Source organism: Ostrea edulis, chromosome 5 (genome assembly GCF_947568905.1).
Source record: "Ostrea edulis chromosome 5, xbOstEdul1.1, whole genome shotgun sequence".
In the NCBI taxonomy this organism is placed as follows: Eukaryota; Metazoa; Mollusca; class Bivalvia; order Ostreida; family Ostreidae; genus Ostrea; species Ostrea edulis.
The window spans coordinates 11,679,289-11,690,426 of NC_079168.1; the positions used below are offsets into that span (position 1 = coordinate 11,679,289).

At 34.2% G+C, this 11,138-nt stretch overlaps 1 protein-coding gene across 2 annotated transcripts in view; it reads right to left on the reverse strand.

Annotated features, from left to right (window-relative positions):
* LOC125650706 (uncharacterized) overlaps positions 1-9,760 on the reverse strand; it is a 28,829-nt gene extending 19,069 nt beyond the window's left edge. Inside the window, exons 1-2 of one of the 2 annotated variants that reach the window (XM_048879216.2) lie at positions 9,333-9,760; positions 8,776-8,866 (exon numbers count right to left, since the gene is read on the reverse strand). The gene's annotated coding sequence lies outside the window, so the exon portion shown is untranslated. The remainder of the gene's footprint in view (positions 1-8,775; positions 8,867-9,332) is intronic. The other variant, XM_048879217.2, reaches the window with a different exon arrangement.
* Between the last annotated feature and the right edge of the window lie 1,378 nt (positions 9,761-11,138).

Sequence of the window (11,138 nt, forward strand, 5' to 3'; positions counted from 1 at the left end):
CATGTTTAACAGAGATGATCTCAGAGAAATTTCTTTATGATTTGATAGACAACATTTCTTACTAGAGAGGTAAATTACTGGAAATACCATTTTCTTTCTGTGTGTAAGAGCTGATACATATGGCTTTTGATATTTCATTACAAAAAGAGGTACATTTGTACATATCGATTGAAAGAGACTCTTTCATATCTTGTCAATTATTGACAAGAACTGTCTATTTTCTGATGAGAGAAATGTCTCCTTAGGTTTCTGCTTGCGGAAAAAAGATATCTCTCGTGTTTGCCATACTCTCTATTTTGTATTTATAGGAATCATGAGACTGTTCACTATTCGTTGTATTCACCTTTTCGTGAAGAGATTTATGAAACAGAAACAAACCTTTTTCTATTGAAATATGATAATAACGCATACCACTTATCCAATCAAAATAATTCCTTCGCTATCAAACAAATATACGAGATGACGAGGTGATTAATGGTTTGTTTTACGTCCCATCGAGCATATTTCACTCATACTGAGACGTCACCAGTTGTAGGGGAAGCACCACTCATTTAGACCTATGCTTAGCGCTTACGGTCGTAGACGTGAGGGTTCTTTAACATGCCAAAGCCTGCCGCGACACGGGACCTCCGTTTTTAAGGTCAGATCCAAAAGATTCTCACTTCTAAATGCCGAGCGTTTGGCGAAGGAGCAAACATGTTTACGTCTTAGGTTTGAAACGGCCATGACACGACCTCCCGTTTACGAAGCGAACGCTCTTCCACTGACCTACCGCGACGAGGTGACGACTACACAATCAGATAGGCTACAAATTGTCGTCATAGCTACAATGTTAGACTCGAAGATGTTACTATGACTACAATATTGAATAGACAAGACGACGTACACATGTAGAAATGACTGCAATATTCATTAGACTAGGAGACATCATGAAGATTACAACATCGACTAGACTACAAGATGTCGTGATGAATACAATATCTAATAGACCAAAATAAGTCGTAATGACTACAGAAAATACATCACGTGGATATCGAGTAGACTAGAAGATGCAGTGATGACAACCATTTTGAATAGGCAAGACGACTTAAGATACCGAATAGACTAGGAGACACCATGATGGCTACTTTTTTTGATAGACTACAAGACGCCGTGATAACTACAAAATTGGATTTAAAAGGAGACATCGTGATGACTACAATATCGAAAAGAATAGCAGTTGTAGTGATGACTGAAATATTGAATACATATAGACTAGGAAAAATCTTGATAACTACAATATTGAATAGACTACGGGCGCCGGACCGACTAGTAGACGGCATGACGACTGCAGTACCAAAAAAGACTAGTCCGGCGCCTGTAGTCTATTCAATATTGTATGTAGTTATCATGATTTTTCCTAGTCTAAATGTATTCAATATTTCACTAGCAGTTGTAGTGATGACTACAATATTAACCACCTGGGAGAAGGAGTCCGAGGAAATGCGGTCTTCTTACTTAGTTATTAAAGAATAATCAAATATGTGTAGTGTTTAAAGTGTGTACCATGCATTTATTTGTTAATTCTATTCCTGACCTTGTATTATAGGTTGTAAATTATCATGAAATCAAAATTCTCATAGTTTTCTTGAATCCCCATTTTATGCTGAACAACGCGATATTTTTTGGAGTCTATTTGTACACTGCGACTTAATGTTCCAGTCTCATTGAATTTACTTTCATATGGGACCTCTTCAAAAAGTTCATAGCTATTTCAAAACGTGCATACCTACATAAAAAATTAAGAAGATTCAATTTGATTAAGTATGAATGTACAGAATGAAAACGTGAAGATAACAAACAGTGATCAATCTCATAACTCCTATAAGCAATACGACCTGTGGGAGGAGAATATAGGAAACATCTTCACACCAGTACCACTGTTTTAATTCATCTTTAATCACATTTCTTGTTTTCCTTCTATTTTCTTTAAATCAATATGCAATTACATGTAAATAAAAAAATGATGATGTCACTTACTACTGTTTATGTATGTATAAAATAAAATCTCTTTTTAATATCTCTGTTATCCTTTGACAACTGCAACTAAGTGTATTTGTAGTATGTAAATGTAGTCACCTTGTACCTCAAGAGAAAGCGTATAAAGACTCCACCTGCTTCCGAACCCAATTATGATATACATGATATAATATGATTGAATTAACACACATTGTGATCATAATATTCGTACATATTTCCCACGTCTCACTGCGTGTACGGTATTCGAGTAATACGAGTCCAATTCCTTATAAGGCTTTACATTCTTTTATATTCTTATCTCAAAATCGAAGAATTCCGAGGAGACTTTCAACACAAATTTCTGACAGCAGCAATCTGAAAGCAAACATTACAAACCCATACAATGCTATCAAACGGATAGCGAAATTAACCGATGTTTAATGGAAACAACAGTTAGTTCAAGAGGTCTCCTTGTAGAACGCTTTTATCTGATTCTTTTATAAAACTTTATAAACTCTTTATCGCTTGACATTTATAATTAATATCACTGGACATAAGACCATGTTCACCACCTGCAACGTATGAACTCAGATATGGAGCGATGTATTGATTTCTGAAATTCTTTAGCATGTGTAGCGTTTGACAGATTTATCTTGTAATCTTTCTTACATGAAGAGGCAATTTATCGAATAAGGAAATCAAGTCACGGTGGATCAAGAAGACAATATGATACACCTTTGATTAAGCCTTAAAATTAGTCCATTGGTTTTGCAAATCATTAAAGAGAAAGGACATTGACAAACTTTCATTTTTTAAAACAAAAGTGTCTTAATCAATCCATTGTGCTTTAAGGTAAGTATTCACATCCTTTTCCCTGTTCTATAAACATTTTACATTACAAGTTGAATGAAATTGCATGTCTTTTTGAAATAGAATATGCAGGGAAAGTTGGAAAAAAATATGTGCATTCCACTTATTGCCAACAACACTCAACATCCAAAGTGTCGTCGGATCTGATCGTAGAATTAAGGATGTAAACAAGCACCAAAAATAACCAACGACACGAACAATATTCAATTGTCAAATTTTCTGGACGACCTGCCTCAGAATATTGACATAAAAATATATGTAATCAAAAAAGAAACTAACTAGCACTAAAACTACACTATAAAGGCAGAGAGAGAGAGAGAGAGAGAGAGAGAGAGAGAGAGAGAGAGAGAGAGAGAGCGAGAGAGAGAGAGAGAGAACCCGGGCGTGTACATATTGACATATTGAAATCGTCAGGTTTTCCAGAGGTTTAAAAAACGTTCTCAGCGAGAGTCAAGATTGCACTAGACTAATTAGCTGTTACCCGGAATGAAGTAAAAAATACATTACATAGGTCGTCCCGAAAATTTAACAATTGAATATTGTTCGTGCATGTCGTTGGTAATTTTTAGTGCTTTATATATAGACATTGAAAATATTTTCAGATCCTAACAAAACATTCAGCCGTTTACATTTATTCCTAGTGAACATCACCGATGACAAGGTAGTGCTTCATAATGTAGTAAGCATGTACTACAGTATACCGCCGTGTAAATGTGTGTTCCCTAGAAGCCAATCAGAAAGCACAAACATGAATTCAAACCGAACTTTGTGCGTAGCTAAATCCTAAATCTACACAGGAATTGTCGGGTATTTACACCGTTTGGGCAAAACTTGATAATAAAATGAACAAATAAGTTTATCGATCGACTGTGTCATGGGTCAGTCTTATATCCTGATTAAACGTCAATAGATACACGTTCGAACGGCAGTGCTGTCGGAGGGATACTCAATATTTGTGTTTGTTTGATGACAATAGTTAGTATTACAAGTTTTGTCAATAGGTTTTAATTTTCTGAACAGAAAGAAACATAATGAAAGAGAGACTATTCAAATATTTTAAATACACATTAAATGTAACGTGAAGGAGAGTATCATTTAAAAAATAGTCAAAGAAATGGAAATGTATACATATGTTTTTCAAAGAGATTTGTCTTGTAAAGGAACGACTAAGAAAGATTACAATATTTGGTCTATAGTGTTGTTACTTGCTTTTATTTCCTGTAATTTCTATGGGGAGTTTTAAAACAAAAGTTGAAGTATTACTCTGCAAACGATTATACTACATTTCTTCTCTCATATTTGTTAGATTAAAAATAAAATACAAGTAGACAGGGCGAATCGGCGACAAAAATAATAAACAGTGCTATTATCAAAATCCGACAAACGCTCACTCAAACACAAAGTTCTCTAGAATATTTATGATGATAGAAATCTGGCAAACACACCCAAAACTCGCAAGAATTACAGTCCGACACATACCTTGCTAGAATAATGCTGGGCATCTGGCAAACACGCACTCCGACCCAAAAATCGCTAGAATGATGATATTGAATTTGACTAACACGCACTCCAACCCAAATATCGCTAGAGTGATGATATTTAATTTGACAAACACACACTCCAACCCCAGAAATCGCTAGAATGATGAAGGAAATTTGACAAACACGCACTCCAACCCAAAAATCGCTAGAATGATGATATTGAATTTGACAAACACGCACTCCAACCCAAAAATCGCTAGAGTGATGATATTGAATTTGACAAACACACACTCCAACCCCAGAAATCGCTAGAATGATGAAGGAAATTTGACAAACACGCACTCCAATTTAAAAATCGCTAGAATGATGATATTGAATTTGACTAACACACACTCCAACCCAAAAATTGCTAGAATGATGATGTTGGATTTGACAAACACGCACTCCAATCCAAAACTTGTTAGAACGATGATGAAAATCTGACAAACGCACACAGCGATAGATCAGATATTCGATTATAGAGAAATATTCATGGTCAGTGTATATTGAATTCTCTTTCTCAGTGGCTTCTACTCAAGCTTATTCTGTTACATGTGATTGATGATTTAAGGGCAATCTTGACAATGAACTCAACGATGACAGAAGCCCTGAGTAATGGGACTAGAGTAGTGAGCAGATTGTAAACATCATCAGCTCGCTATCAATTTCTGAAAAATTTTCTTCCAATTTACAATTTGTTGTGACGTCTTCTAACAAACTTTAACATACATGTACTAAATATGTTTCCCTGTGCTTGCCTTATGGGTCTAAAATATCACAGAGTTCCGCCGCGTAAATAGGTCCGATTGTACGCCTAGGCAACTTTCCGCGTGAGCGCCTAAGCAACTTTCCGAGTGAATGCCTAGGCAACTCTCCGCATGAGTAAAGGTGTTTTAGTATAAAGAAAATTTAGGTTCTGAATTGTAGCTTTCTGAGGGTGGGGTGCGTTCTAGACCAGAGGGCATAGCGACAATGTACCAAAAAAATACAAAGTCCATGTACAGCAGCTGAATACTACATACAGATAGTTTCTTTTGAATGAATTTACGATTCAAATGTTGGATTATGACTGTCTAATTCATATGTTACACGTGTGCTCGTTCTGAAAACATGCATATGCTGTATTACTGTAAACATTGTTGTTTATCTGATATGCTGTATTAAGATATGCTGTATTACTGTAAACTTTGTTGTTTATCTGATATGCTGTATTACTGTAAACATTGTTGTTTATCTGATATGCTGTATTACTGTAAACATTGTTGTTTATCTGATATGCTGTATTACTGTAAACTTTGTTGTTTATTTGATATGCTGTATTACTGTAAACATTGTTGTTTATCTGATATGCTGTATTACTGTAAACATTGTTGTTTATCTGATATGCTGTATTAAGATATGTTGTATTACTGTAAACATTGTTGTTTATATGATACGCTGTATTACTGTAAACATTGTTGTTTATCTGATATGCTGTATTACTGTAAACATTGTTGTTTATCTGATATGCTGTATTACTGTAAACATTGTTGTTTATCTGATATGCTGTATTACTGTAAACATTGTTGTTTATCTGATATGCTGTGTTACTGTAAACTTTGTTGTTTATCTGATATGCTGTGTTACTGTAAACATTGTTGTTTATCTGATATGCTGTATTAAGATATGCTGTATTACTGTAAACTTTGTTGTTTATATGATATGCTGTATTACTGTAAACTTTGTTGTTTATATGATATGCTGTATTACTGTAAACTTTGTTGTTTATCTGATATGCTGTGTTACTGTAAACTTTGTTGTTTATTTGATATGCTGTATTACTGTAAACATTGTTGTTTATCTGATACGCTGTAAGGCATAAAGACGCTGAAGTCACTTGAAGTAAGTCATCAATCTTGAATAACCATGATTCAGTTGTATAATAAACCTTAAAATACTCCACACCCAACTGAGAAATACCTACCGCTGCATCACTATTGTTCAATTTAGGAATGTCAATTTTCACGAAAAATGCGTACAATTGACCTAATTTGATTGGTTTTTTATTGCTTGTTACATTCATTGCTTGTTTCACCTGCTTTACGTCTACCATTATGCATAATTTCTTCATCAAACTTTCACCAGAAGAATATTGAAGAATATGAAGAATACGTTTATTGTGGAAGAGAAGCGAGTCAAGATTAGCCATCTGTACATTGTACGTCTTGTTCACTGAAATCGTCTACAATCAACTGATAATCTAATCTAAAAGTTTATAAAGCTACAAATGAGATGAAACATGTTGCTAAACTATTTTGTTGAGAACAATTATAATTTCATATGTTACTCATTCATTACTTGTCTGTGGTGTTTTTTTTAAATTTAGTAATTATTTTAAAAGTTAATTTGGAGTTTTAAAGAGTGCTGTAAATCAACATTCCTTGTTACATTCACAGTTGATAGGTTTTTGTAAATATCCATTGGTTTTCCTATACTCGCTGACGGTTGGGTAAAGGTTCGTGTACTACTAATTACAGAGATGAATCAACACAGAGCATGCCTAGAGCTTTCCGGACGCCACTAGGATGCTGTAGTAGTACCATTCCATCAATTAAGCCGCTAGAAGTAAGCGAAGCTAGATGTCCTCTAGAATAGGTCAACCCTGACAAAACAACAATCAGTGTAGTTGTGACAATTTTTAAAAAATAAATTCTTTGTATCCAATCTTCGTGAATGAATTATGAATTATCATGTTAACCTTTTTAAAAGTACTCCGTTCAACATACAGATTCAGGGTCTAGGATATATCCAATGTTTCTCCATTCATGGGTAAAGACACGTGACAGCAGTCACAGCATGGGAATGAAGGAATCGGATTCAGGGATGTGGTAGATCAATATACCGGAAGCGGATTCAGGGATGTGGTAGTTCAATCTAATATTGGGCAATACCGGAAGCGGATTCAGGGATGTGGTAGATCAATCTAATATTGGGCAATACCGGAAACGGATTCAGGGATGTGGTAGATCAATCTAATATTGGGCAATAATGAGTTTACTTTAAAGACTGAAAAAGAATTGATTGCGAACAGTTCACACCGTGGACTTTCTATGTATTATAACAATGTTTTTTTTTAACTACCTTATAATTCCAATCCTTAATGGTAAGTGCATCAATACTCTATTGATTGTGACGACACTGTGTGTATTTCTGGGACGATAGAACTGTAATTTTGGTAAAAGTATTCCGATCCCAACAATATCAAATGAGTTTCTTTTTATACTACCATTTATGATGAAATAAAATGCAATTTTTTTTTTGTGATTGCAGACTTTGCTATGCAGAACTGAAAATCATTTATTCTCAGAATAGAAGGTTTGTCGTTCATTTCCTCCACTCGCACGAAATGAATGTGCAATGAGGCTCGCATTTTTGTAGCTGGAAATCTTTGATCAAGAATTTGTTTTATTGCCATGCGTTATAACATATAAATAAATAATATTGAACCATTAATGCAGATGACATGTTACTATTGAATTCATAAAAAGTGTCTGGACTGCAAGTATTACTGTAATGCAAATATTCAATTAAAAACCACACCAAGTACAAGTATATTCGACCCGAACGTTCAAAAGATTAAAGAATTTCAACTCGCACGTACAAAAGACATGAGAGTTGAAAAAAAAAATTCATCTGCATATTTACAATTAAATTCCACTCTCAATATGTTTTTCGCCTTAACTCCAGCTAACATCGGTGTGGATTTTTAACATTTCTTTATTATTTTTTTCTTATGGTCTTCAGTCTATAAAATGAGACGATTTACATGAGAAAAGACTGGCTCATAATAATGTAAATTGCCTCATTAAGTTGGAACCTTGGGAGATATGAATCTTTTTTTTTTAAAACTCTCTAGATAACTATATCAGTTGGGAGTCCCCTCACGCCAATGGGCTTTTATACTAATCCTTTCTTTTAGAATTTTTCTATCTTGTTTTTAAAAGTTCCCTGGTCGAGTTTTTCTTTTTTTGTTGATCTAGTTACACATATATACGGGATTATGGGATCTCATGGTTTGGACTTATTAACATGAAGTTCCATGGCATATGATCTGTAATAATATATTAGCTTTGACAGAAAAAAAATCAGGTTAGAATAACACTCAACCAATAGCTCAGGTTAAAACAATATACGTACATAGGCACTCAATAATTGTTCAGATTGTAAATGTTTAGAATGAATTTATTTTCTTTAATAATTCAATGTCATTGTGGTCATTGTTATAAACATACCGTTGTTCCTTCTGCCCAAAGTAGCATCGCTAATACCAGTATATCAAACGAATATTAACTTTTACTGATATTGAGACGAAACAAAATACACACAAGCCATTGAGAATTATATATACCTTTCTTTATCTAGAATGCATCCAGGTGAAGTTCTCTCTCTCTCTCTCTCTCTCTCTTTCTTTCTCTCCCATTATAGTCCAGACAGGAAAGCTGAAATAATATTACTTATCATGTAGATATAGTCACTTAAAACAATAGACGCTCAATGACCATTATACTTATAATATCCACATTGAAAACAGTTCAGATACGAGTATCTACGAACACAATCACTGGTGATTCATGAAAAAAAGACAGGTAATCTTTAGATTTATATCGCGTAGTCTAGACCTTGAATAAAATGCTTCTTCATACCCTGAAGAGTGTCCATCATTGCTTAATATCAAGTTGATTAGAATTCAAATCGTGAAATCTTGTTTGATAGGTATATTGCCAGATTGATTTTATCTTGATATTAAGTTAATTGGACTATTCAGTCATTGACATTTAATATTTGCAGAGTACACAAGGCAAGGTCGTAAAACTGGACGCAATATGCACCAAAATCTTTTTTAAAAAACAAAACAACTACGTATTTCTTATTTTATTTTTGTGATAATAAAAAAGTTAACCTTACCTGAATTCACCGTTTTATTCTTTCCATCCAAATGAAAATTGATATCATAATCAAAAATCTTTTTATATCAACTGTCTTTTGATTTCTCAGAGCTTCTCCAAAAGGGACACATAAACTGCCAAAATAAGTGTCGGAGACGACTGGAAGAGAGACCCTACCGACGGATATCGGTTACCTATTGTCTACCGGAGCGTCGCTTTTCCAAAAAGTGTAAGCAAGTCGACAATCTACGCGATCAACCCCCGCCAATTAAGTCCATTATCATTCTCTAGCAATGATCTGCCAACCATGAAGAGAGAAAAAAAACCTTTAAATACACAGAGTCCTTCGTGAGATATCTAGTATTGATTAGAACAGATAGTTATTGCCATCATAGATTACTGGAATTGTACAAGTCTAAAGAATCTGTGGTGATATTGAGCCGGCGAGTGCTTTCTCTTAGTCTTATCTATGTGAGTGTCCGAGAGGGGCTCTCCTGAAGTGTGTGGGGATTCTACTTTTTTAATCCATTATTTCTTTATTACAAGCATTGTCATTTCTGCTGAACAGTCGAATTTGGAAACACATGGTGAAGATATTTTATCTTCAAACTCAATTAGTATCAATAATTACATAGAAACGTCACACATAAATAAGTCACGGCCATGAACCACGCTGAATTGAAAACAAGTTAAAGTTAACACTGCATCAAAGAATTTTTTTTTTTTTTTTTTTTTTTTTTTTTTTACAAAGATCAATTATTTCACCACTACAACACTTTCCTCAAAACAAAAGCATTGGTACATCGCGTCAAATACAATCACATCATATTATGTAATGAAATGTAAAAGATGTACATTTATAGCCCCCCCCCCCCCCCCCCCCCCCAATAAAATGGTCTTGGCACCTTTACTTTTCTACAGTTATTCACTTATGAAGTAACACTTCAACGTACCCTGAGGAGCATTAAACAGGTTTTCAATTAATTGAAAGTGAGTTGCAGCTTGTTTGGTTAGTGGTTTTTTCACCTGGACCGATGGTATTAAAAATTTCAATAAGATCTATAGATCAGACCACTTGGAAGCAATTAAGTCCGAAAATACCCGAACATTTAACCCGGGTAAAACATCGGATGGCTCATTTGTCAATTGTTTCGATCGCAGATTGCTTGATGTCATTATAGACCAATTCAATTAAACCTTAAAACAGATCAATGTCCACGTGAAATTATTTTTATAGAAATGAAAAGAGGTACTCCAAGTTCGTGGGTGATAATGACATAAGTTAATATTTTCATATAATCCATTTCCAAAGAGGGCAAAGATGCATGTCTTAACACAAGAAACAACAGTATGGTTAAAAATAGAAAAAAATATATTTGGTGTGAAATTTTAAATCCGAATTTTTTTTGATAAATGTAAATTGTATGGACAGATGCAAACAATCATAATTTAAGCAACTTCTTTTTCTGCAAACGTATATAAGTGTGTCTGACACGAACATGTGAAATGTTATCTACGTTTTCAAACGTCTCAATGGACTTCGTGTCTAAAATCGAAAACACACGTGAGTATTTGTACCGTCATCGTCGGACAAACTTCAAAAGAATTCAAAACTTTGAAGTTATCCATATTCTATGTATAAGAAATAGGTTACAAGAAAATCAAAGTTCTTATCAGATTTTTTTTTCAATATATCGAATCGTTGTTTACTTACAGCTTGACGAGATGTAACATTCCTACCTTCAATCCATATATCAACTGGGCCACTAGTTCTAATTTTACAATGCTTACGATCTGTAAGCCTTGTAAAATTAATCATATACAA